We start from the raw sequence: 24,738 nt of genomic DNA on the forward strand, positions 1-24,738 counted from the left end.
CATCTGGACCATCGAGCGCTGCACGGCACTCATCCGTGAACAAAACAGATTTGAAATCAGTCTTCATGTAATGTTTGGCCCACTGGAGCCATTTCTGCTTGTGTGAAGTGGATAGAGGAGGTCGACAGGATGGCGTATGCACAGCTGCAAACCTCTGAAGGACCCTGCATCTTGTTGTTCGGGGGACATTGGAGGCACAAGCAGCTTCAAAAACTTGTCTGCTGCTATGACAAGGCTTTTTTGCCGCTGCTCTTTCAACCTGACGTAATTGCCTGTAGGAAAGAGTCCTCAATTTGCCCTTATCAGCACGCACACGTGTGTACTGTGAATCAGCTACATACTTCTTGATTGCCAAGACACTTCATCCTGATCATCGCACAATGTTGATTGTAGTCATGCCTTGACCTAAACACTCCACAATTTGTTGCTTCTCAGCAGCCGACACATCCTTTTTCTTTCCCATTTTGGCAGAAAATGTAGGCTGCTTAATAATGTGAGAGAGCCTTCTTAAGTAGTCTTGCCTTTCATTGGACACACCTGCCAAACTAATTAGCACAGGTGTCTGCAATTGCTTACAGTGATATAAAGAGCCCTGACACACATCACCATCAATGAGTTTAACTGACAAACAAATTCTTCCCTTATCACTCCTAAACACTTTTTGCATAATAATTTGGAACGCGGTGTACATGTGCTTTTCCACAAAACACCAGCGGTTCACGTAGTGAATCTTACAGTTCTAACTTGCCAACCGTGGTCTGTATGGAATTGTTCAATAAAGGGCCCAAAATTAAGATAACATAGATGGGAGAGGTCTCTATGAATAGGAATTCCTAAGTATTTGATACCCTGTGAGGGCCAGGCAAAGGGAAAGTTGGACTGGATGGAATCCTATATGGATTTGGGGAGGGAGACATCGAGGGCCTCAGACTTCGCTGCATTGATTTTAAAATTTTACCATGTAACAAAGTGATCTATTTCAGCCATAACAGCATGGATGGATATATGTGATTGAGTGATATATACTAGGACATCATCAGCAAATAGAGAGCACTTGTACTCGGTGCCTCCCACCTCAATCCACCTAATATTGGGGTTATGGCGAATTGATGAGAGCAGGTGCTCCGTCACTAGGATGTATAAGAGAGGGGACAGAGGACATCCCTGCCTTGTCCCATTGGTGATTGTGAAAGGTGATGAAAATGTTCTGACGCACCCCCTGGGCCTTGGGACACCCGGAGCCGGACCCTTTTTGGTGGATGCTGGTGGTTGTAGTCTTCGTTGCGTCGACCCGGTTCCGTGGCTCAGGGCGGTCAAACCAGTGGCGGAACTATTTATGTGGTTTTGATGTTTAAATGTCCGACTACACCACCCGTGGATTGCGGTCAGAGTGAACCGCCGCTACAGGGCAGACCGCTGAGGCTGGTGTTGTGGGTGCAGCAGAGCGTAGCATAACTCCCCACGGGAGGAGTATAGTAGTGTTGAGCCACCCCCGTAGTGTTCGAGTTCGGTTCGGTTCGTCGAACACCCGTGTGTTCGCCGAACTGTTCATCGAAGTGTTCGTCGAACACCTTCGAACACCGTTAAAACCAATGGCAGGCAAACAAAAACACATAGAAACACATAGAAAACACCTTCAAATGTGTCCAAAAGCTGACAAACTGCTCAGAAGACATAACTAACACATGGAAAAGTGACAAGTACATATAGTCATGCGAAAATAAAAGAGGTGGAGGAGTAAAAGGAGGGGGAGACACAGATATAGGCATGTCATGCCCTTCTAAAATCCAAAAAGTGAGAAGCCGACACGGCCAGTCCGCTCCTGCCCGTGCCACCTCCGTGTCGCCGGGTTTGTGCCAGAGCCGCGGTGAACTCTGACGGCCAGCCCCCCTCTCCCAATACTGGTGCCTGTCCGCTGGTGGGTCGAGCGAGCCCCCCTGTGGTGGAGGCAGCTCTAAGCTTTTTAATTTAAATTGTCTCTCTAATTTGAATGAATACACTTTAAATCCATTTACAAGGATCTATTGGAGGGCAAGTCTCATGCTAGCAGCCGCGGTAATTCCAGCTCCAGTAGCGTCCACTAAAGGTGCTGCAGTTAAAAAGCTTTTATAAGGATCGAGCTCGGCTGTCCACCGCAAGGCATCCTACTGCCAGTCCCAGCCCCTATGCCTTGGGGTGCCTCCTGATGCTCTTCACTAAGTATCCCATGGTCCCGAAGCATTTCCTTTGAAAAAATTAAGTGTCTAAACTACAGGTGGTGCAGCTTGCTTAACAGCCGGGATAATCCGCTCACTAGCAGACACTGCTACTAGGCACAAAGTATTTCCTGGGCTAGATGCAGTTAAAAATTTGTAATTAGATACTCTCGTTGGATGCTGAGAAAGCATTCCATAGAGTCTCCTGGCACGCCATATATGATTCTCTTAAAAAGCTTGGGGTAGGGGTCTAGGGGACCCTTTTATAGCCAAAATCACGGCCCTGTATCGCAATACGTCACCTAGGCTGAAGATAAATGGAACTGTAGCACCCTGAGGGCTCGGTTGCTACAGACGTATTGCACCTCACCCAGAGGTGTGATATCTCACTCTCAGGTAAGGATGGAGTGTGGATCAGGACCCGACACCTGCATGCATTACACCACATTGCCGTGGGGCAGGGCGACCAATATGCCCCTGAGATGGGCACGACAGTCCCTGTCCCTGGCTGGAGTGGGGGGAGGGAACACTGAGGAAGGGGAACCCTGTAGTGCAGGAGCAGGGAGGAAGCAGTTCCTGGGTGCATTGAGAAGGGAGTATAAAAGGTGGGCACCATCTTAGTTCAGTGCAGAGAAGTCTGAGCAGAAGTGGCAGGGAGCAGGGGCTCTGCATGAGCTCTGCTCCGGAGGCGGGCCTAGTAACAGAGGCCCAGGCCTGGAAGAGGGAGAAGGAAGGAAGAGGAGCGGAGAAGGCTCCAGGAACGAGGAATGAAGGGATCCCAGGGGTGCGGACGGGCGAGTCGCCACCGCACGCCCGAATCCACCTGCGTGGAGGGGTCAGGCCAAAGGGGGAGACCGGTCCCCGAACTAGTGGAGGCAGGAAACGACCCTCAGCTAGAAACCGGAGGCTCTGACATTTTATGTGGCGCAGCCCCTCGCTACACCCGCTAGGAAGGCACCATATAGGGTCAGGGAAACTGGCGCCAAGTTTACCAAGAGGAGGCCCGAGGCAGCCGGACAGAAGTGTTGGTAAGAAAGGCCAGACAAAGGACACACAAAGGGGGTCCTGTGAAGTGCTCCAAAGTTATCTGGGAGTTGTCTGAGCCCCTCACCTGGTGAGCACAGTACGACGTGGGCAGCCGTTACCTGCAGACGTGGTCTGGATAATAAGAACTGTGAGTAAAGGCCCTGAACTGCATCACTGACTCCGTGTCGTTACTGCTGCTGCCCTGCACCATCACCCCCATCCTCCGCATACACTGCCCTGAGGCTATACTCCTCCCGTGGGGAGTTATGCTACGCTCTGCTGCACCCACAACACCAGCCTCAGTGGTCTGCCCTGTAGCGGCGGTTCACTCTGACCGCAATCCACGGGTGGCGTAGTCGGACATTTAAACATCAAAACCACATAAATAGTTCCACCACTGGTTTGACCGCCCTGAGCCACGGAACTGGGTCGCCGCCACGAAGACTACAACCACCAGCATCCACCCAAAAGGGTCCGGCTCCGGGTGTCCCAAGGCCCAGGGGGTGCGTCAGAACATTTTCATCACCTTTCACAATCACCAATGGGACAAGGCAGTGATGTCCTCTGTCCCCTCTCTTATACATCCTAGTGACGGAGCACCTGCTCTCATCAATTCGCCATAACCCCAATATTAGGTGGATTGAGGTGGGAGGCACCGAGTACAAGTGCTCTCTATTTGCTGATGATGTCCTAGTATATATCACTCAATCACATATATCCATCCATGCTGTTATGGCTGAAATAGATCACTTTGTTACATGGTAAAATTTTAAAATCAATGCAGCGAAGTCTGAGGCTCTCGATGTCTCCCTCCCCAAATCCATATAGGATTCCATCCAGTCCAACTTTCCCTTTGCCTGGCCCTCACAGGGTATCAAATACTTAGGAATTCCTATTCATAGAGACCTCTCCCATCTATGTTATCTTAATTTTGGGCCCTTTATTGAACAACTCCATACAGACCACGGTTGGCAAGTTAGAACTGTAAGATTCACTACGTGAACCACTGGTGTTTTGTGGAAAAGCACATGTACACTGCGTTCCAAATTATTATACAAAAAGTGTTTAGGAGTGATAAGGGAAGAATTTGTTTGTTTGTCAGTTAAACTCATTGATGGTGATGTGTGTCAGGGCTCTTTATATCACTGTAAGCAATTGCAGACACCTGTGCTAATTAGTTTGGCAGGTGTGTCCAATGAAAGGCAAGACTACTTAAGAAGGCTCTCTCACATTATTAAGCAGCCTACATTTTCTGCCAAAATGGGAAAGAAAAAGGATGTGTCGGCTGCTGAGAAGCAACAAATTGTGGAGTGTTTAGGTCAAGGCATGACTACAATCAACATTGTGCGATGATCAGGATGAAGTGTCTTGGCAATCAAGAAGTATGTAGCTGATTCACAGTACACACGTGTGCGTGCTGATAAGGGCAAATTGAGGACTCTTTCCTACAGGCAATTACGTCAGGTTGAAAGAGCAGCGGCAAAAAAGCCTTGTCATAGCAGCAGACAAGTTTTTGAAGCTGCTTGTGCCTCCAATGTCCCCCGAACAACAAGATGCAGGGTCCTTCAGAGGTTTGCAGCTGTGCATGCGCCATCCTGTCGACCTCCTCTATCCACTTCACACAAGCAGAAACGGCTCCAGTGGGCCAAACATTACATGAAGACTGATTTCAAAACTGTTTTGTTCACGGATGAGTGCCGTGCAGCGCTCGATGGTCCAGATGGATGGAGTGGAGGATGGCTGGTTGATGGACACCCCACGCAAACACGGCTACAGCGCCAACAAGGAGGAGGTGGAGTAATGTTTTGGGCTGGAGTCATGGGGAGAGAGATTGTCGGCCCCTTTAGGATCCCTGAAGGCGCTAAAGATGAACTCCATAATGTATGTGGATTTTCTCAAACAGCACTTCCTGCCATGGTTCAAGAAGAAGAACCGTGTATTTCACAGCAAGATCATTTTTCTGCATGATAATGCACCATCTCATGCTGCACATAAAACATCTGCATCTCTGGCTGATATGGGCATAAAAGGGGACAAACTTATGGTGTGACCCCCATGCTCCCCTGACCTCTACCCCATTCAGAACCTTTGGAGCATCATTAAAAGGAGTGTCTATGATGGCGGGAGGCAGTTCACATCTAAGCAACAGCTCTGGGAGGGTATTCTGTCCTCATGCAAAACAATTGAAGCAGAAACCATCCAAAACCTGACAAATTCAATGGACGAGAGAGTTCAGAAGCTCCTTTCGAACAAGGGGTCCTATGTGAAAATGTAACATCACCTAGAATAAAGTTTTGAGTTGAAAACTGTTTGATTTCAGTTTCTAACAACCTGCTAATGCTTATAATTTCAAAAATGACCATTTTTTTGGTCTTTATTAAAATGAAAAGGTTGATCGAAAAGTTTGGGGGATCTAAGAGTGTGGCAACCCAGTAGTCATGATTACTTCGAATTCTGACAATATGAGGGTCATGCTGCAGGTAGTGCAGCAAGAAGGCACTTATGTGCCTTGCGCATCTCGGAGCCCCAAAATTATTTTCCGGGCTAGATGCAGCTAAAAATTATTTTTAATTTTAAATCTGGTGAAGCTTTAGTATAGATGGCCTAATAGGATCAGTGCTGCACACTGCTACAAAGCCCAAATTATTTTCCAGTCAAGATACAGATAAACATGATTAGTAATTTGAAAGCTTAAAACGGTTGGTAGGGTGATTTTAACCAATCATCAAGCTTTTACTCTCCCCAGGATGACACAGGGGTAGAAAAGTCGTTTCGGATCCATGATTTGTTCATCTTTATGAACGTGAGTCTGTCTACATTATCAGTGGAGAGCCGCGTGCGCTTATCTGTCAGCACACCACCAGCAGCGCTGAACACACGTTCAGACAGAACGCTGGCTGCGGGGCATGACAAGATCTCCAAGGCGTAAGTGGCTAGCTCCGGCCATTTATCCAGATTGGAAGCCCAAAAAGAGCAAGGGTCCAGTGACACAGTCGTGGCTTCAATGTTTACTTGGAGATACTCCTGTACCATCGTCTCTAGGCGTTGACTATGTGTCAGACTTCTTGTCTCCTGTGGCCTTGCAAAGGATGGGCTAAAAAAGTGGTGAAATGATTCCGCAAAATTGATGTTACCAGCAGATACTGTGTGTAACGGGTCTGGGAGGCGGAACCTCTGAGCTACTATACAAGGGGGCGGCCCTTGTAAGGGAGCGGGTGGCGACCAGGAAAGACGGGCTGGAAGTCACAGCAGGAGAACGGGATAGTCTCTGAGTGAACGGGCTGGAGGTCACGGCAAGTGACCGAGGCAGTCTCTGGATGAACGGGCTGGTGGTCACGGCAGGTGAACGGGACAGTCTCTGAGTGAACGGGCTGGAGGTCACGGTAAGTGACCGAGGCAGTCTCTGGATGAACGGGCTGGTGGTCACGGCAAGTGACCGGGACAGTCTCTAGGTAAAGGGTTGGTACGACCTGTGGCGGCTGAAGATAGACGTGAGCTCCCAGGTGAGCAGGCGAGAGTCTCTGGATGAACGGGTGGTCACAGCATGTGACGGCGGAGCCTCCAGGAAGACCAACAGACAGGCGGCAGATGAGCGCTCCCAGGTGAGCGGACAGAAGTCTCTGGACAGGCGGGTGGTCACAGCACGTGACGGCGGAGCCTCCAGGTAGGCTAGCAGACAGGTAGCAGATGAGCGCTCCCAGGTGAGCGGGTAGGAGTCACTGGACAGGCAGGTGGTCACAGCACGTGACGGCGGAGCCTCCAGGTAGGCTAGCAGGCAGGTAGCAGATGTGCGCTCCCAGGTGAGCGGGCAAGCTGGTCCATAGACAGACAGACAGGAGTTTGGAAGGCAGACCGTCGGACCTCAGGCAAGCAGGCAGGTAGCTGATGTGCGCTCCCAGGTGAGCGGGCAGGCTGGTCCTTAGACAGACTGACAGGAATGGTAAGGCAGACCGTTGGACCTCAGACTAGCAGGCAGGTAACAAGTAATCAGGCAGGAATCTGGCAGGTAACTGGCAGGTATCTGGCAACGGGACCTGAGGGCTGAAGCACAGGTGAGATACTGGTGCAAACAACATTGCTCGGGCACCTCCATTTTGGAGGAGGTGCCTTATATATGGTGAAGTCCTCCGGCCATTGGCCGGGGACTCCTTAGGACGGCGCGCGCGGCCCCTTTAAGAGGGAGGGAGAGCGCGCGCGCGCGCCCTAAGCACAGTGGCCGGGAAGGAGCGCGCGCTGCCAGCAGAGCAGGAGAGGGACGCCGGGCACGGAGCAGAGCGGTGAGGGGAACAGCGTCCCTGCCTAGCAGAGGGCAGGGACGCCGGCGCTACACTGTGGTTCTGTTACGGTTTGAGTGCTGAACACTTGACGGTCCCACGGTTGGCAAGTTGGAACTGTGAGATTCACTACGTGCACCACTGGTATTTTGTGGAAAAGCACATGTAAGATTCTGCAACAGTCTCTGCTGATACTCCTGCATGCGTGCATCCCTTTCTATGGCAGGAATAATTTCTGCAAATTTACTTTTGTACCGGGGATCTAACAGTGTGGCAACCCAGTAGTCAGGATTATTTCTAATTCTCACAATTCGAGGGTCATGTTGCAGGTAGTGCAGCAAGAAGGCACTCATGTGTGTTGCGCATCCAGGAGCACCAAGTCCCTGTTGTGTTGGTGGCGAGGTAACAATCATGCTTCCTTCCTCTGTCCTCTCCCCCCAACCTCGCACAACAGAAATGTGATCAAGGTCTCCCTCATCTGATGAGTCTTCCATCAGTTCGTCCTCCACTTCTTCCTGGGCTCCTGCACCTTCCTCACTAGTTTGGCTGCTACCATGCGCCCTGGTAAAACCATCTCCCCCACCCTCACATGCCTGCCGCCTTGGTGCTGCCGACCGTCTGGACCTTGCAGATGTTAGCCCTTCCGCATACAACTCCTCCTCCTCTACTTCCTCCACCTCCTCTTGTGCCACCACCTGACTCCGAATTCTGTTTAACATGTGCTCCAGCATGTAAATCACCGGAATAATCATGCTGATAATGGCATCGTCAGCACTAAACATCTTCGTCGCCATTTCAAAACTGTGCAGAAGGGTGCATAGGTCCCTGATCTGAGACCACTCCTCCAGCGTGATTTGCCCCACCTCTGAATCTCGTTGGCCCAGGCTATACGTCAGAACGTATTGCACCAGGGCTTGTCGGTGCTGCCACAGTTGCTGCAACATGTGCAGAGTTGAATTCCACCGGGTAGGCACATCGCATTTTAGCCGGTGAAGTGGCAGGCCCAACGACTTCTGTAGAGATGTAAGTCGCTGAGCTGCGGGATGCGAACGGCGGAAGTGAGCACACAGCGACCGTGCCCTCTGCAGAAGGCCATCTAGTCTGGGATAGTGGGCTAAAAATTGCTGGACAACCAGGTTCAATACGTGAGCCATACAAGGCACGTGTGTGACATTGCCCCGGCGAAGGGCCGCACCCAGGTTTGCAGCATTGTCGCACACGGCCTTCCCTGGTTTCAGGTCCAGTGGAGACAACCATTCATGAAATTGGTTCTCCAGAGCTGACCACAACTCCTCAGCTGTGTGACTCACATTTCCCAGACATTTCAATGTAAAAACCGCCTGATGACGTTGAACCCTACTGCCAGCATAGTAAGGAGGTGTGCAGGATCCCTTCTGCGCAGTTAGAAAGCTTGTGGCATGACCAGACAGGCTTTGGGTGCAGGTGGAAGACCGAGAGGAGGTTGAGGAGGCAGAAGCAGTGGAGGAACTTTGACATAAAGAGGATTGATGCACAACTCGTGGGGACGGCAAGACTTGGACAGCAGCCCCTTGTCCTGCTGTCACCATAGTTACCCAGTGCCCAGTCAGCGACATGTAACGCCCCTGTCCATGCCTACTCGTCCAAGTGTCTGTGGTGAAATGCACCCTGTCACACACAGAGTTTCTCAAAGAAGCGGTGATGTTGTGTGCGACATGCTGGTGGAGCGCAGGCACACCTTTCTTTGAGAAGTAGTGCCGACTGGGCATCTGGTACTGGGGCACTGCGACGGACATAAGGTCTCGAAAATCCTCTGTGTCCACCAGGCGGAAAGGCAGCATTTCTGTAGCCAAGAGCTTGCAGATGGTGAAATTCAACCTCTTAGCTTTCTCATGGCTAGGAGGAAATGGTCTTTTACTTGTCCACATCTGAGGGACCGAGGGCTGGCTATTGTGCTTAGACGGGGTTGATAAGGGTGTCCCCGGCAAACTGCCGGTCTGTGAGGAAGATGCAGGCGGACATGTTAGGTTGCCTTGATCCAAAGGTGGTGCTATCGATGTCGGACAGCGCTCAACACCAGCTGGTGTTACCACCTCCAAAGAAAATGATGACCTGCCAATCACGCTGGCTGTTGCGGGTAAAGAGGTGGCAGGTCTGCGCCCCAAAACAGGTGTGACTGCTGTCCCCCCAGTCACAGAGGATGAAGAGGCCGCGGATGCACAAGATATGGCAGACGGTGATTGGCCCGGCCGGCTAGGCCGCATTGTAGCACACTGAGCTTCCCACTGCAACTTATGCTTCATGTCCATGTGCCGGTTCATGCATGAAGTACTCAAACTATGTATTTTTTGGCCTCTACTTAGCTTTTGCTGACAAATGTTACAGATAACACGAGTTGGGTCATCTTTATCGATCTGAAAAAATGCCCAGGCTATGCAAGGCTTAGCACCCATGCGACCTGAAGAGCCACCACGACTTGTGGTGAGAGGCAGAGTTGTGTTTGAGGATGCAGTTGTTGACGTGCTTCCAGTACTACGTCTCTGTCCAGGAAGGCGCAACCTGACCTCGTCGTCACTATCATCTTCCTCCACCTCCTCTGCTGACCTCATCTCTTGGCTGACTGTGGGTTGACAGTAAGTGGGATCTCCGACCTCATCATCATCACCCTGTGCGTTATCACACCCGTCGTCCTCAGAGCCAACCTGTTCCTGCCCTGACAAAAAACTAAAGTTGTCGCTCCAATCAGGTATTTGAGTCTTATCATCGTCTTCCTCATTGTCTCCACCAACAGGAGTTACAGTTTGGGAATGAGGGTCTACATTATGGTCAGAACCTTCTGCGTCTGGTCCTGGATCCGACTCATAAAGATTCTGGGCATCAGTGCAGATCATTTCCTCGTCTGGATTCACAGAAGCGCTGGAGTCGACCTCTGATTCCCAGGCTATAGTATGAGTAAACAGCTCTGCAGACTCAACCATCTGTTCTACCTCATACTCAGACGGGCAGCTGGAGATTTGGGAGCTGTGAGGAAGCAAGTGCGATTTGGGTGACGCCTTTGAGGACTGGAGTATTTGTGATGTTGAAGTTGATGTGGAGGAGAGCCCACTTAAAGGAGCACTTGATATCCGTTGAAGCACCTGCTGTTTTTGTGCCTCATCTGGAATTTGTAGCGATTGGCGTGGCCGTAAGAAAGGGATCTTATCACATTGTCCGCTAAAAGAAGTAGACATTTTAGTTTGGCTGGAAGATGGTCTTTCTTCTGCAGATGTTACTGTTGCTTTAACACCTACCCCACGGACACAACCTTTTTTCCCCTTCCCAACACGCCTATTCCCCTTTCCACCAGCAGCAGGCCTTTTTCCACTCATTTTGGTGGTTAACTAATTCACAACTCTGGAGTTGTTTGCACAAAAAAACAATGGATGGTAACCGAGCAGAGCTGAGTGGCCAAACTGTGGTATTAGGCCAAAACTATTGGCTGGGTTAGATGCAGAAAAAATTATTTTGAATTTGCAACCTGATGGAGGTCAGTATAGATGGACTAATACAAATAGTCCCACACACTGCTAGAAGCCCAAATATTTTTTCAGAGGTACTGTAGATGCAGATAAAAATTATTTTTAATTTGCAACCTGATGGAGGTCAGTATAGATGGATTAATAGACCAAGTCCCACACACTGCTAGAAGCCCAAATATTTTTTCAGAGCTAGATGCAGAAAAAAATTATTTTTAATTTGCAACCTGATGGAGGTCAGTATAGATGGACTAATAGACCAAGTCCCACACACCGCTAGAAGCCCAACTATTTTTTCAGAGCTAGATGCAGAAAAAAATTATATTCAATTTGCAACCTGCTGGAGGTCAGTATAGAAGGACTAATAGAACAAGACCCACACACTGCTAGAAGCCCAAATATTTTTTCAGAGTTAGATGCAGAAAAAAATTATTTTTAATTTGCAACCTGATGGAGGTCAGTATAGATGGACTAATAGACCAAGTCCCACACACTGCTAGAAGCCCAAATATTTTTTCAGAGTTAGATGCAGAAAAAAATTATTTTTAATTTGCAACCTGATGGAGGTCAGTATAGATGGACTAATAGACCAAGTCCCACACACCGCTAGAAGCCCAAATATTTTTTCAGAGCTAGATGCAGAAAAAAATAATTTTTAATTTGCAACCTGATGGAGGTCAGTATAGATGGACTAATAGACCAAGTCCCACACACTGCTAGAAGCCCAAATATTTTTTCAGAGCTAGATGCAGAAAAAAATAATTTTTAATTTGCAACCTGATTGAGATCAGTATAGATGGACTAATAGACCAAGTCCCACACACCGCTAGAAGCCCAAATATTTTTTCAGAGCTAGATGCAGAAAAAAAATATTTTTACTTTGCAACCTGATGGAGGTCAGTATAGATGGACTAATAGACCAAGTCCCACACACTGCTAGAAGCCCAAATATTTTTTCAGAGCTAAATGAAGAAAAAAATTATTTTTAATTTGCAACCTGATGGAGGTCAGTATAGATGGACTAATAGACCAAGTCCCACACACTGCTAGAAGCCCAAATATTTTTTCAGAGCTAGATGCAGAAAAAAATTATTTTTAATTTGCAACCTGATGGAGGTCAGTATAGATGGACTAATAGACCAAGTCCCACACACTGCTAGAAGCCCAAATATTTTTTCAGAGCTAGATGCAGAAAAAAATTATTTTTAATTTGCAACCTGATGGAGGTCAGTATAGATGGACTAATAGACCAAGTCCCACACACTGCTAGAAGCCCAAATATTTTTTCAGAGCTAGATGCAGAAAAAAATTATTTTTAATTTGCAACCTGATGGAGGTCAGTATAGATGGACTAATAGACCAAGTCCCACACACCGCTAGAAGCCCAACTATTTTTTCAGAGCTAGATGCAGAAAAAAATTATTTTCAATTTGCAACCTGCTGGACGTCAGTATAGAAGGACTAATAGAACAAGTCCCACACACTGCTAGAAGCCCAAATATTTTTTCAGAGCTAAATGAAGAAAAAAATTATTTTTAATTTGCAACCTGATGGAGGTCAGTATAGATGGACTAATAGACCAAGTCCCACACACTGCTAGAAGCCCAAATATTTTTTCAGAGCTAGATGCAGAAAAAAATTATATTCAGTTTGCAACCTGATGGAGGTTAGTATAGATGGACTAATAGAATGATGCTATGCCCAAAAGATTTTACTTCACTAGGTGCAGTAAAAAAATTGGTATTCTATACACAGGTGTTATATCTTGCAACACAGATAGGCTACTCCACTGACTAACACACTCTGCAATAGGCCAAAAAGGATTAGCTTTGCTAGATTCAGCCAAATGCTGTGAAAAAAACTTGCACAGCACTGGCACAGACCTGCCTGGCAAAAACTGATAGGAACTCATGTAACCTAGTCCTGAAAAGGACTCCAATTACAATTAGTCTTTACTCCCACAACCTATCTATTTAAGAGCACAGACCTCCCTGATAAAAGTCGTAGGAAATGCTGTAACCTAGTCCTTAAAAGGACTGCAATCACAACTATTCCCTACTCCCAAGCTATCTGTATATTTGTGCGAAAATTGGCTTGAAATTAACAAGGTATAGCGCACACAGCAACAGCGGTGCCGTCTAACACGCAGCTGCAGCAGTGAGAAAATGGTGGCGACGGGGAAAATGGCTTGGTCTTATAGGGCAAGGACATGTGACATACACTGCCAATGACACATGCCCTTGCTTGTGTGAAAAAAAGCACTTCGCTCCGTGTGTGCGCTGCTGATAGGCTGACAGATTGCACCTCCCCACTGCAAATGCGGGAAAGAGAAAAAAAAATGGAGATCTTCATTGTTCCTGCAGAGATCCATCCCCTGCCCCTCCCCCCACCCCGCTGTACACTCAAACTGCGTATTAACATTAATTTTCATCATTACTGAGAAAAAATCCAGTTATGATTTTGGTGCACGAACAGTTATCGAACATAACCTCGAACAGCCGAATTTTTCTCAAATTGTTCGTGTTCGCCGAACGGCTCGAACACCGCCCAAAACAGCTCGAATTTCAGATTGGCGAACAGTTCGAGTAGAACAACGCTCATCTCTAGAGTATAGCTTCAGGGCAGTGTATGCAGAGGATGGGGGTGATGGTGCAGGGCAGCAGCAGTAACGACACGGAGTCAGTGATGCAGTCCAGGGGCTTTACTCACAGTTCTTATTATCCAGACCACGTCTGCAGGTAACGGCTGCCCACGTCGTACTGTGCTCACCAGGTGAGGGGCTCAGACAACTCCCAGATAACTTTGGAGCACTTCACAGGACCCCCTTTGTGTGTCCTTTGTCTGGCCTTTCTTACCAACACTTCTATCCGGCTGCCTCGGGCCTCCTCTTGGTAAACTTGGCGCCAGTTTCCTTGACCCTATGTGGTGCCTTCCTAGCGGGTGTAGCGAGGGGCTGCGCCACATAAAATGTCAGAGCCTCCGGTTTCTAGCTGAGGGTCGTTTCCTGCCTCCACTAGTTCGGGGACCGGTCTCCCCCTTTGGCCTGACCCCTCCACGCAGGTGGATTCGGGCGTGCGGTGGCGACTCGCCCGTCCGCACCCCTGGGATCCCTTCATTCCTCGTTCCTGGAGCCTTCTCCGCTCCTCTTCCTTCCTTCTCCCTCTTCCAGGCCTGGGCCTCTGTTACTAGGCCCGCCTCCGGAGCAGAGCTCATGCAGAGCCCCTGCTCCCTGCCACTTCTGCTCAGACTTCTCTGCACTGAACTAAGATGGTGCCCACCTTTTATACTCCCTTCTCAATGCACCCAGGAACTGTTTCCTCCCTGCTCCTGCACTACAGGGTTCCCCTTCCTCAGTGTTCCCTCCCCCTACTCCAGCCAGGGACAGGGACTGTCGTGCCCATCTCAGGGGCATATTGGTCGCCCTGCCCCACGGCAATGTGGTGTAATGCATGCAGGTGTCAGGTCCTGATCCACACTCCATCCTTACCTGAGAGTGAGATATCACACCTCTGGGTGAGGTGCAATACGTCTGTAGCAACCGAGCCCTCAGGGTGCTACAGTTCCATTTATCTTCAGCCTAGGTGACGTATTGCGATACAGGGCCGTGATTTTGGCTATAAAAGGGTCCCCTAGACCCCTACCCCAAGCTTTTTAAGAGAATCATATATGGCGTGCCAGGAGACTCTATGGAATGCTTTCTCAGCATCCAACGAGAGTATCTAATTACAAATTTTTAACTGCATCTAGCCCAGGAAATACTTTGTGCCTAGTAGCAGTGTCTGCTAGTCAGCGGATTATCCCGGCTGTTAAGCAAGCTACACCACCTGTAGTTTAGACACTTAATTTTTTCAAAGGAAATGCTTCGGGACCATGGGATACTCAGTGAAGAGCATCAGGAGGCACCCCAAGGCATAGGGGCTGGGACTGGCAGTAGGATGCCTTGCGGTGGACAGCCGAGCTCGATCCTTATAAAAGCTTTTTAACTGCAGCAGCTTTAGTGGACGCTACTGGAGCTGGAATTACGCGGCTGCTGGCATGAGACTTGCCCTCCAATAGATCCTTGTAAATGGATTTAAAGTGTATTCATTCAAATTAGAGAGACAATTTAAATTAAAAAGCTTAGAGCTGCCTCCACCACAGGGGGGCTCGCTCGACCCACCAGCGGACAGGCACCAGTATTGGGAGAGGGGGGCTGGCCATCAGGGTTCACCGCGGCTCTGGCACAAACCCGGCGACACGGAGGTGGCACGGGCCGGAGCGGACTGGCCGTGTCGGCTTCTCACTTTTTGGATTTTAGAAGGGCATGACATGCCTATATCTGTGTCTCCCCCTCCTTTTACTCCTCCACCTCTTTTATTTTCGCATGACTATATGTACTTGTCACTTTTCCATGTGTTAGTTGTGTCTTCTGAGCAGTTTGTCAGCTTTCGGACACCTTTGAAGGTGTTTTCTATGTGTTTCTATGTGTTTTTGTTTGCCTGCCATTGGTTTTAACGGTGTTCGAAGGTGTTCGACGAACAGTTCGACGAACAGTTCGGCGAACACACGGGTGTTCGACGAACCGAACCGAACTCGAACACTACGGGGGTGGCTCAACACTAATTGCTACGACTGTTCCAAAAAGGCCTTTTTTGATGTCTTCAAAAAGGCTGCTGAGTTTTAGTCGAAATACGCGTGCAACTAAGTCCGGCCTGTGTTCAACTTGCTGCCAGGCTTGTAGATTTTCTGTAATTTCCGGCCATTTAGGATTACAGGTCATTGTTAAAAAAATGTAAGGTCTTCCATACTTTGTTACTATTGCCATTGCATCTTGATAACGCTGTTGCATGTTGCGGGGGCTACCTTCAAAGGACGACGGGAGAATTACTGTTTTTCCAATTGGAATTCCTTTTTGAATGGATTGTTTTTGCAAATGTTCTTGAAGAACGCAGTAGTCTTCAACTTTAAGTTGTTTTTGGTTCCTTCGTATGAAATTGAGCCGATTTGCTTCAATTTTAACGTATGCGTCTACTAAGTACTGTTGCGTCAGTTTCCCACCATTTAAAATAGGATTGAAGTAATTTCGCACAGACAGAAGAAAACTGAAGTACTGTAGTTGTGTAATTCTTCTTGAAGTTCCTTGCTGGTGTAGGTTTTCATGCCACCCTTGATCACTGCTTGTAAAGAATAGCGGATACAGAAGAGCATCAAGGTTGCTGTGCAAAATGCTAATCCGTTGTGTTTTAGGAACAAAAGGGTTGTTTTTGGTTCCTTCGTATGAAATTGAGCCGATTTGCTTCAATTTTAACGTATGCGTCTACTAAGTACTGTTGTGTCAGTTTCCCACCATTTAAAATAGGATTGAAGTAATTTCGCACAGACAGAAGAAAAATGTAGTACTGTAGTTGTGTAATTCTTCTTGAAGTTCCTTGCTAGTGTAGGTTTTCATGCCACCCTTGATCACTGCTTGGAAAGAATAGCGGATACAGAAGAGCATCAAGGTTGCTGTGCAAAATGCTAATCCGTTGTGTTTTAGGAGCGAAAGGGTTGTTTTTGTTTGGCTTAAGATGGACTAATATATCTCTTTGAAAAGGAGGCTCTTCATCATCGTTTTGAAAAACAACTGTGACCTCACACGTGGTTTGTTGTAACATCGGGGATCTTGTTGACGTTCTTGTTTAATGGCCATGATAATAGAAGGCATTTCCGTCCCATTTTGTATAGCTCTCTGTTCCTCCTCAGCTTCAACGTCTTTTAGCATGCGATATGCGGCAGCAAATGGGATGATTGTTTGTAAATGTACGGCAATTAGGTTCATCAGTTCTGCATTACACTTTTCATTTTCTTTTCGGTTCATCCTTTGTTCTGTAGCCTCATTTGGATCAAAGATGTATAATTGTGCAAATGTTGGTGGTTGTCCTAGTTCTGGGTGAAGTGTTCCAGTGAGGTGGTAGATCTGGCCATGAATTTTAAAACAATACGGTCCGAATCCAGGGGGCGGTGCAATGTTGGCACCAAATGAAGCAAACGCATGAGAACTGTTGATACTTCTGATATTTTCCATAAAATTTCTACTGTGTTCATGCGTTCCTTTCATCAACTGCTCAAACAGATCTGAGTAGTGACATCTTGATAGCATCACTTTTCCTTTTTGGCAGCATTGAGTAAACTGATTGTCAGATGGTTTTTCCTTGATAAAATTCATAGATTCGCATTTTGAACAAACTACATTCATCTTCCCACAGTAGTGTTGAATAATGATAGTTTCATTGTCTGTTACGTAACGTGCAAGTTGTTGAATGTTCTGCTGGGTTTGCCTTAGTTGGTAGAGCATTCGTTTTTTATAAATTTGTCGATCGTGTTGTTCTCGGTTTGTCCTGGATTCTGGAGATTCATTCAGACGACATTGTCTATGGGATTCTGCATCGTGTTCCTGTCTAGCCGCAGTGTGTTGCAGTGTTTCCTGTTCCCGACGTTGTCTGTGAGATTCCGCATCCTGGGCTTGTCTGGCGGCAGTGTGTTGCGGTGTCTCCTGCTCCCGTTGTTTCTTGCGATATTCAGCATCCTTGGCTTGTCTGACGGCAGTGTGTTGCGGTGTCTCCTGTTCCCGGCGTTTTTGTTGAGATTCTGCATCGTGGGCTTGTCTGGCGGCAGTGTGTTGCGGTGTCTCCAGTTTCTGGCGTTTTTGGTGAGCTTCCGCATCCTGGGCTTGTCTGGCGGCAGTGTGTTGCGGTGTCTCCTGTTCCCGGCGTTTTTGGTGAGATTCCGCATCCTGGGCTTGTCTTGCGGCAGTGTGTTGCGGTGTCTCCTGTTCCCAGCGTTTTTCGTGAGATTCCGCATCCTGGGCTTGTCTGGCGGCAGTGTGTTGCAGTGTCTCCTGTTCCCGGCGTTTTTTGTGAGATTCGGCATCCTGAGCTTGTCTGGCGGCAGTGTGTTGTGTTGTCTCCTGTTCCCGCCGTTTTTGTTGAGCTTCCGCATCGTGGGCTTGTCTTGCGGCAGTTTTTTGCAGTGTCTCCTGTTCCCGGTGTTTTTGATGAGCTTCCGCATCCTGGGCTTGTCTTGCGGCAGTTTGTTGCGGTGTCTCCTGTTCCCGGCGTTTTTGGTGAGATTCCGCATCCTGGGCTTGTCTGGTGGCAGTGTGTTGCGGTGTCTCCTGTTCCCTGCGTTTTTTGTGAGATTCCGCATCCTGGGCTTGTCTGGCGGCAGTGTGTTGCGGTGTCTCCTGTTCCCGGCGTTTTTGGTGAGATTCCGCATCCTGAACTTGTCTGGCGGCAGTGTGTTGCGGTGTCTCCTGTTCCCGGCGTTTTTTGTGAGATTCGGCATCCTGGGCTTGTCTGGCGGCAATGTGTTGCAGTGTCTCCTGTTCCCGGCGTTTTTTGTGAGCTTCTGCATCCTGGGCTTGTCTGGCGGCAGCATGTTGTGGTGCCTGTTGCTCTCGACGTTGTCGTTTTCTTGCTGCTTCTGCTGCTTTTCAGTCTTCCTCCGTGATGTATTTTCGCTTACGACCCATTATAAAACAGGAAACGTAAAGAAGTATCTCTTCAGCGCGCTGTCACTGGCAGAACGTGTTCAGTAAACCTGACTGAAGTCCCTCGCACAGTGTGACTGAAGTCCCTCGCACAGTGTGACAGAAGTCCCTTGCACAGTGTGGCGCAGAAATCTGTGATTGGTCGCGGGCGGCGTCCGCGACCAATCATAGAAGCGGGTTTTAAATCTCTCGCGCCGTGTTACTAAGCAGCGGACAGTGTGTTTGAATTCAGTGTTAAAATCTCTGATTGGTCGCGTCAGGAGGGCGCGACCAATCAGCGTATCGTATTGGTGAGGACCGGGGAGCGGCTGCCTGTGCGGCTACTTCCGCTCCGAGAAGCCAGGACATGAGCGACTGCTCGCAGCAGAAGTATCCTGACCCGCAGCGCCGCTCCCCAGTCCTCCCTTCCGCATGGATGTCAGCGCCCCTGTCTGTGCGGATACTTCCGCTCCGAGAAGCCGGGACATGTGCGGGCGCTGGCAGCAGAAGTATTCCGACTTGCAGTGCCGCTCCCCGGTCCTCCCTTCACACCCTAGCCGCTGATGTCCCACAGTATCTGCATGGTGTTACAAAGGTCCGGACATTTTTGTTCAAAATCGCTGATTGGTCGCTGGCGCTAGCCGCGACCAATCACCGATTTGGGCGCCACATTTAAATATCGGCCGCGACCAATCACCGATCTTGGCGCCACATTTAAACACCGCTGTGCTGATTGGTCGCCGACGCTGGCCGCGACCAATCACCGATTTTGGCGCCACATTTAAATAGCGTCCGCGACCAATCTGCACAGCGGTGTTTAAATGTGGAGCCAAGATCGGTGATTGGTCGAGGCCGATATTTGAATGTGGCACCCAAATCAGTGATTGGTCGCGGGCAGCGTCCGCGACCAATCAGCACAGTAGTGTTTAACTTTTGCGGCAAGATCCGTGACCAATCACCGATTTGTGCGGCACTTTTAAATAGCGGCCGCGACCAATTGGATGTCAGCGCCGCTCCCCGGGCCTCCCTTCACACCCTAGCCGCATGGATGTCAGCGGCGCTGCCTGTGCGGATACTTCCACTGCGAGAACCCGGGACATGAGCGGCCGCTCGCAGCAGAAGTATCCCGACCTGCAGCGCGGGTCCCTTTAAAAACAGGGTGGGACATGTTAAGGAGCTGAAACTCCTAAACCCTTCATCCAATTTAAATGTGGATACCCTCAAATGAAAGCTGAAAGTCTGAACTTCAACTGCATCTGAATTGTTTTGTTTAAAATTTATTGTGGTAATGTCTAGAACCAAAATTAGAAAAATATTGTCTCTGTCCAAATATTTATGGACCTAACTGTATATACATACACCGGCAATTTAGCCTCTACTTAGTAACATATAATAATTTCCTCAATTTCTGATGCCTATGCACTTGCTTAGATATTTCTCACATCTTTCAGCTAGCTGACTATGTACAAGTTATTGTACTTGTTCCAGCTCATAGGGCTTCTTCTATAACTATTTTTGTGTTGCAGTTGCACTTTATTTGAAATCAATTTGGCTATGTCTCTTGATCTATTACTTTATATCACCCATGTCAAACTCTGGCCCGTGGGCCAAATCTGTTCCGCAGGGTGAGTATATTTGGCCCGTGATGACGGGCGGGTCCGCCAAGTATGATGATGTCATTACAACACGTCCGCTGTACCGATGTTTTCCAATAGAGATTTATTATATTTTATATGTATTCTCGGTCTGGCATTTTTTTCTTTTCTTCATATTCTATTTGCGTTAATGCCTTAGGACAGTATATTTTGCTGCTTGCTTGCTCTTTAGATACATTTTTAGCTTGCTCTTCAGATACATTTTTTACTATAGGCTTATTCTTAAGCTTATAGTAAAAAAAAATAAAATAGCCCGGAACAACCCCTTTAAGTAATTATAGGATATGGGTTATAGGATAAGGGGGTGGGAGGTAAGAACCCGATCCAGATACTGTAATCTTCCGTGGATTAAAAGAGATGAGTATCTACCTTCTGGAAAATACATTTTAAGCAATGAATCTCACTATCCGGCTGCAAAGTAGTTAAAATAGGTACACGTGCAGATAGCTACAGTTCAACAGCGTTGTCAGCAGAGGACAGGAGATAGTAATGGATGATGAAATAAAAGGATCAATGCAATCCCAGGAACGTAGGTTATATGAGCAAATTAGGAGTTCCCAACACCCCTTGTAGCTGAAGTGGTGTAAGAAAATGGAAAAATGCTCTTACAGTATAACTGAAGTAGATTACTGGAGAGTATCTCTACTATCTCTTTTTATATATATATATATATATATATATATATATATATATATATATATATATAAATACGGATATGTGCATCTCACTAAATTAGAATATCATCAAAAAGTTAATTTATTTCAGTTCTTCAATACAAAAAGTGAAATTCATATTATATAGAGTCACTATAAGCAGAGTGATCTATTTCAAATGTTTATTTCTGTTAATGTTGATGATTATGGATTACAGCCAATGAAAACACAAAAGTCATTATCTCAGTAAATTAAAATAATTAACAAAAGACACCAGCAAAGGCTTTCTAAGCATTTGAAAAGGTCCCTTAGTTTGTTTCAGTAGGCTCCACAATCATAGGGAAGACTGCTGACTCGACAGATGTCCAGAACGCAGTCACTGACACACTCCACAAGGAGGGTAAGCCACAAAAGGTCATTGCTAAAGAAGCTGGCTGTTCACAGAGTGCTGTATCCAAGCATATTACTGGAAAGTTGAGTGGAAGGAAAAAGTGTGGTAGAAAAAGGTGCACAAGCAACCGGGATAACCGCAACCTTGAAAGGATTGTTAAGAAACGGCCATTCAAAATTTACTTTCATCTGAAACAACACCTTGGACCACTGAGCAATAGTCCAGGTCTTTTTCTCCTTGACCCAGGTAAGATGCTTCTGGCGTTGTCTATTGGTCATGAGTGGCTTGACACAAGGAATGCGACACTTGTAGCCCATGTCCTGGATACGTCTGTGTGTGGTGGCTCTTGAAGCAATGACTCCAGCAGCAGTCCACTTCTTGTGAATCTCTACTTGTGATATATATATCTTTGTATGATGCTCTAAATTTTGGCACATGGGTAGATCTGGATCTTCCAAAGGTATCAAGCTGTGGTTCCTCTCTTTAAGACCTAAAGTTCTCAAGATATTCGCCAAAAACACGGAATATGAAAGCAAATATTAATTTGCAGTCGAATAACTGGACCAATCTGCCCCAATTTTAGCACATTGGCAAATCAGGCACTTCGGAAGGTTTGAGCTTTTTCGGACTTACCGTTCTTGACATATTCCCCAAAACTGGAACACAAATGTAAATGTTAAGTTACAGCCAAACTGCTGGACCAATCTGCCCCATATTTACATAGGTAAATCTGGAACTTGAGGAGGTTTTACCCCAGGTTTCAGCTCTCTAAGACCTAGTGTTATGGATACGTTCACCAAAAATGTAATACAAAAGCGTTCTTGAGAACAACGGAATAAAAAAGCAAACACTAATTTACAGCGACTGGACCAATTGGCCCAAATGTGCCACAAAGGGAAATCAGGCCCTTCTGGAGGTTTTACACCAGGTTTCAGCAATCTACGACCTACCGATTCTTGAGATATTCACTGAAAATGGAATTCAAAAGATAATATTAATTTATAGCCAAAGAAGGGGACCAATCTGCACAAAATTTAGCATTTGGTAAACCAGGCATTTCTTAATATTTTAGACAGGGCTTCAGCCCTCTAGAACCTACCGTTCTTAATATATTCCCCGAAAATCAAAAAGCAAATGGAAATATTCATGAACAGCCCAATGAATGGACCAGACTTCCTCAAATTTGACCCTCAGGTAAATCAGGCACTTCTGAAGGCTTTACACTGGGCCTCATCTCTCTAAGGCCATGTTCAGTAATTGGTCAAAAATTTTAGAATAATTTGCATTAGATCAAGTATGGATTTTTGGTGATATTTCACTTTAATTGCATATGGATTCATTCTGTTCTCGTGTTGTATATTGCTTATTAGACACGTATACTTTATATCTTCTAGATCGATGCAGCAGCATTATGTTTTATTGCAGTAAACATCATTACCACCTACAAGGAATACGAGAGCATCCTGAAAAATTCCTATATTATGCAGACTGGCATCGTTATCCTAGTTGTGGCTTCAGTGAAGTTATTCATTGGGCAGGTGGGATGTATCTCTGCCATAGAGGAGTCCTGCTGCAGCCTTCCAAGTGTAAGTATTTCATCACTGATACTCTGTCTTCTGATAGGGTTTTATATTTTTGCGAAACCCAATAGTGAATTTGCCATTAATAGAGGATGGATGGGTCCAGTTTTAGAAAAGATTAGAAAATGCCAGACTAAATTAAGTCACACGTGATAGCGTAATGAAATGATAAAGTTTACTAAAATGATAAGACATAATACATGCAAGACAATAGAAAAAAAATACAAGTTTGCAAAAGATGCACAATGTATAAAAATATATTATCAGCAGACAAGATATTATCAATAGTAATGGGCGAACCCATGGATGTTTGGTTCGGGTACCAGAACGGTACTTGAACCCGGACCCGGTTTTGAAGAACATCCTTTGTTTCCCACGCTGTCATCTGCGTGACAGCGCGGAAAACAATGGCTCTGATCGGCGGTAAGATCGTTACCGCCGGTCAGAGAGCTGTAGTTCCCACGATGTCAGATGAAAAGATAAAAGATATAAAGGTTACCGCCAGTCACAAGTGTCTGCTGATGAGAGTACTACTCTCATCAGTGTACGCCTGCTCTAGCGTGGGAACCGCAGCTCTCTGACTGGCGGTAAGAGCCGCCGATGTTTCTTGTGCTGTCACACAGATGCCAGATGTTCAGGGTGCTGAATCCGAACAGTAACACAGACTTCCTGGAGAAGTCCGTGTTAGAGGTCCATGCATGTGACTAGCCCAGGGGATGGGGGATGACTCGGTTATCCGGGCCTTTAACCTTAAGGAGGTCGTGGTGGTCGGCTCCCGGGCCCGTACTCTGGGGTCACTCTTTAAAAAGGCGTTGATAGATGTTAAGTTTATAAAAGAAAGAGTTCGTCACGCCACCTATGGTTTCTGATGATATTCACCAGCGCTGCGCAGTCCACTGAGGCCGGTGATAAGGCAGCTAGATGGTATGGCTCCCCACAGGTGGAGCTAGGCCTCAGGGCAGGGTACGGATGGGGTAGGCAGGACGGAGAGACTCAGCCGGCTCAGAGCAAGAACAGGGACGGACACATTAGTCACTTCAGTACCTTTTACTGATGGAAATTCAGGCACTCCCCGGAGCACTGTAGGGTGAAGGGTGTATGTCCGGATCCTCCCCAATGAGCGGGTTTTGGGTCTCCTGCTTCTTGACTCTGCGTAGTAAGTTTCTGACCTGCCTGGAGCTAGGCCTAACTTTATCTCTGTCCTGCGCTGGCTGACCTTGTGGTAGGGCCTTCTCTTGGAGTGCACGCTCCCGACCTACGGGGCCTATGTGTCTCCTGGCTCTGGTACGTATCAGCAGTTTAGTGATCCTGGGACTTGTAGTTCTCCAGGGATTCCGGTTTATCTTACTGGGTCGTGGAGATCCCGGCAAGCTTCGGACCCGGTGTCCGGTAACTACTTCTTCGGGGTGAGCTAGCTAAGCTCCTCTGCCCCCTATGAACTAACTCTCTCTACTCTTCGCCTTCGGCCTACTCGGACCCTCAATAGGCTACTCACACTAACGGCAGCTTGCCGCGCTTCACCGATCTTATGGCGCCGGCACACCTAAAGCTCACTTCACTGAGCTACGACTGAGTCTAGAACATGCTCCACTGCAGACTGACCTCTCTCAGGCTTCCACTGCAGGAACTCTCTCAACAGGTTTGCTCTCTGTCAGTTCCAGTCTAGACTACCGGCTGCCTGGCTCCACCTTCCCTTTTATATCTCCCTAACGGGCTCCCTCTGGTGGTCTGAGGTGGAAGGTGGAGATGTGTGAATGGTTATGGGGGGCCTCTTGTGGAGGAATCCTTCAATACACCCTTCCAGGATCTGTGATACCAAGCACAGCTGGGCAGTTAAACTCAGCACTCCCGGGCTGAAGTACATTTTAAAAAGAACAGTAACAATAAGAAATATAAGCAATACTAAAACAATAAGGACTATCTTCCCTTTATGAGAGGCACGAATCTTAAACGTTGCATAACAATTAAACAAATACAGAGTGTC

This window comes from Phyllobates terribilis, unplaced genomic scaffold, assembly GCF_046119375.1.
Source record: "Phyllobates terribilis strain yellow unplaced genomic scaffold, ASM4611937v1 Scaffold_1__5_contigs__length_1240528914, whole genome shotgun sequence".
In the NCBI taxonomy this organism is placed as follows: Eukaryota; Metazoa; Chordata; class Amphibia; order Anura; family Dendrobatidae; genus Phyllobates; species Phyllobates terribilis.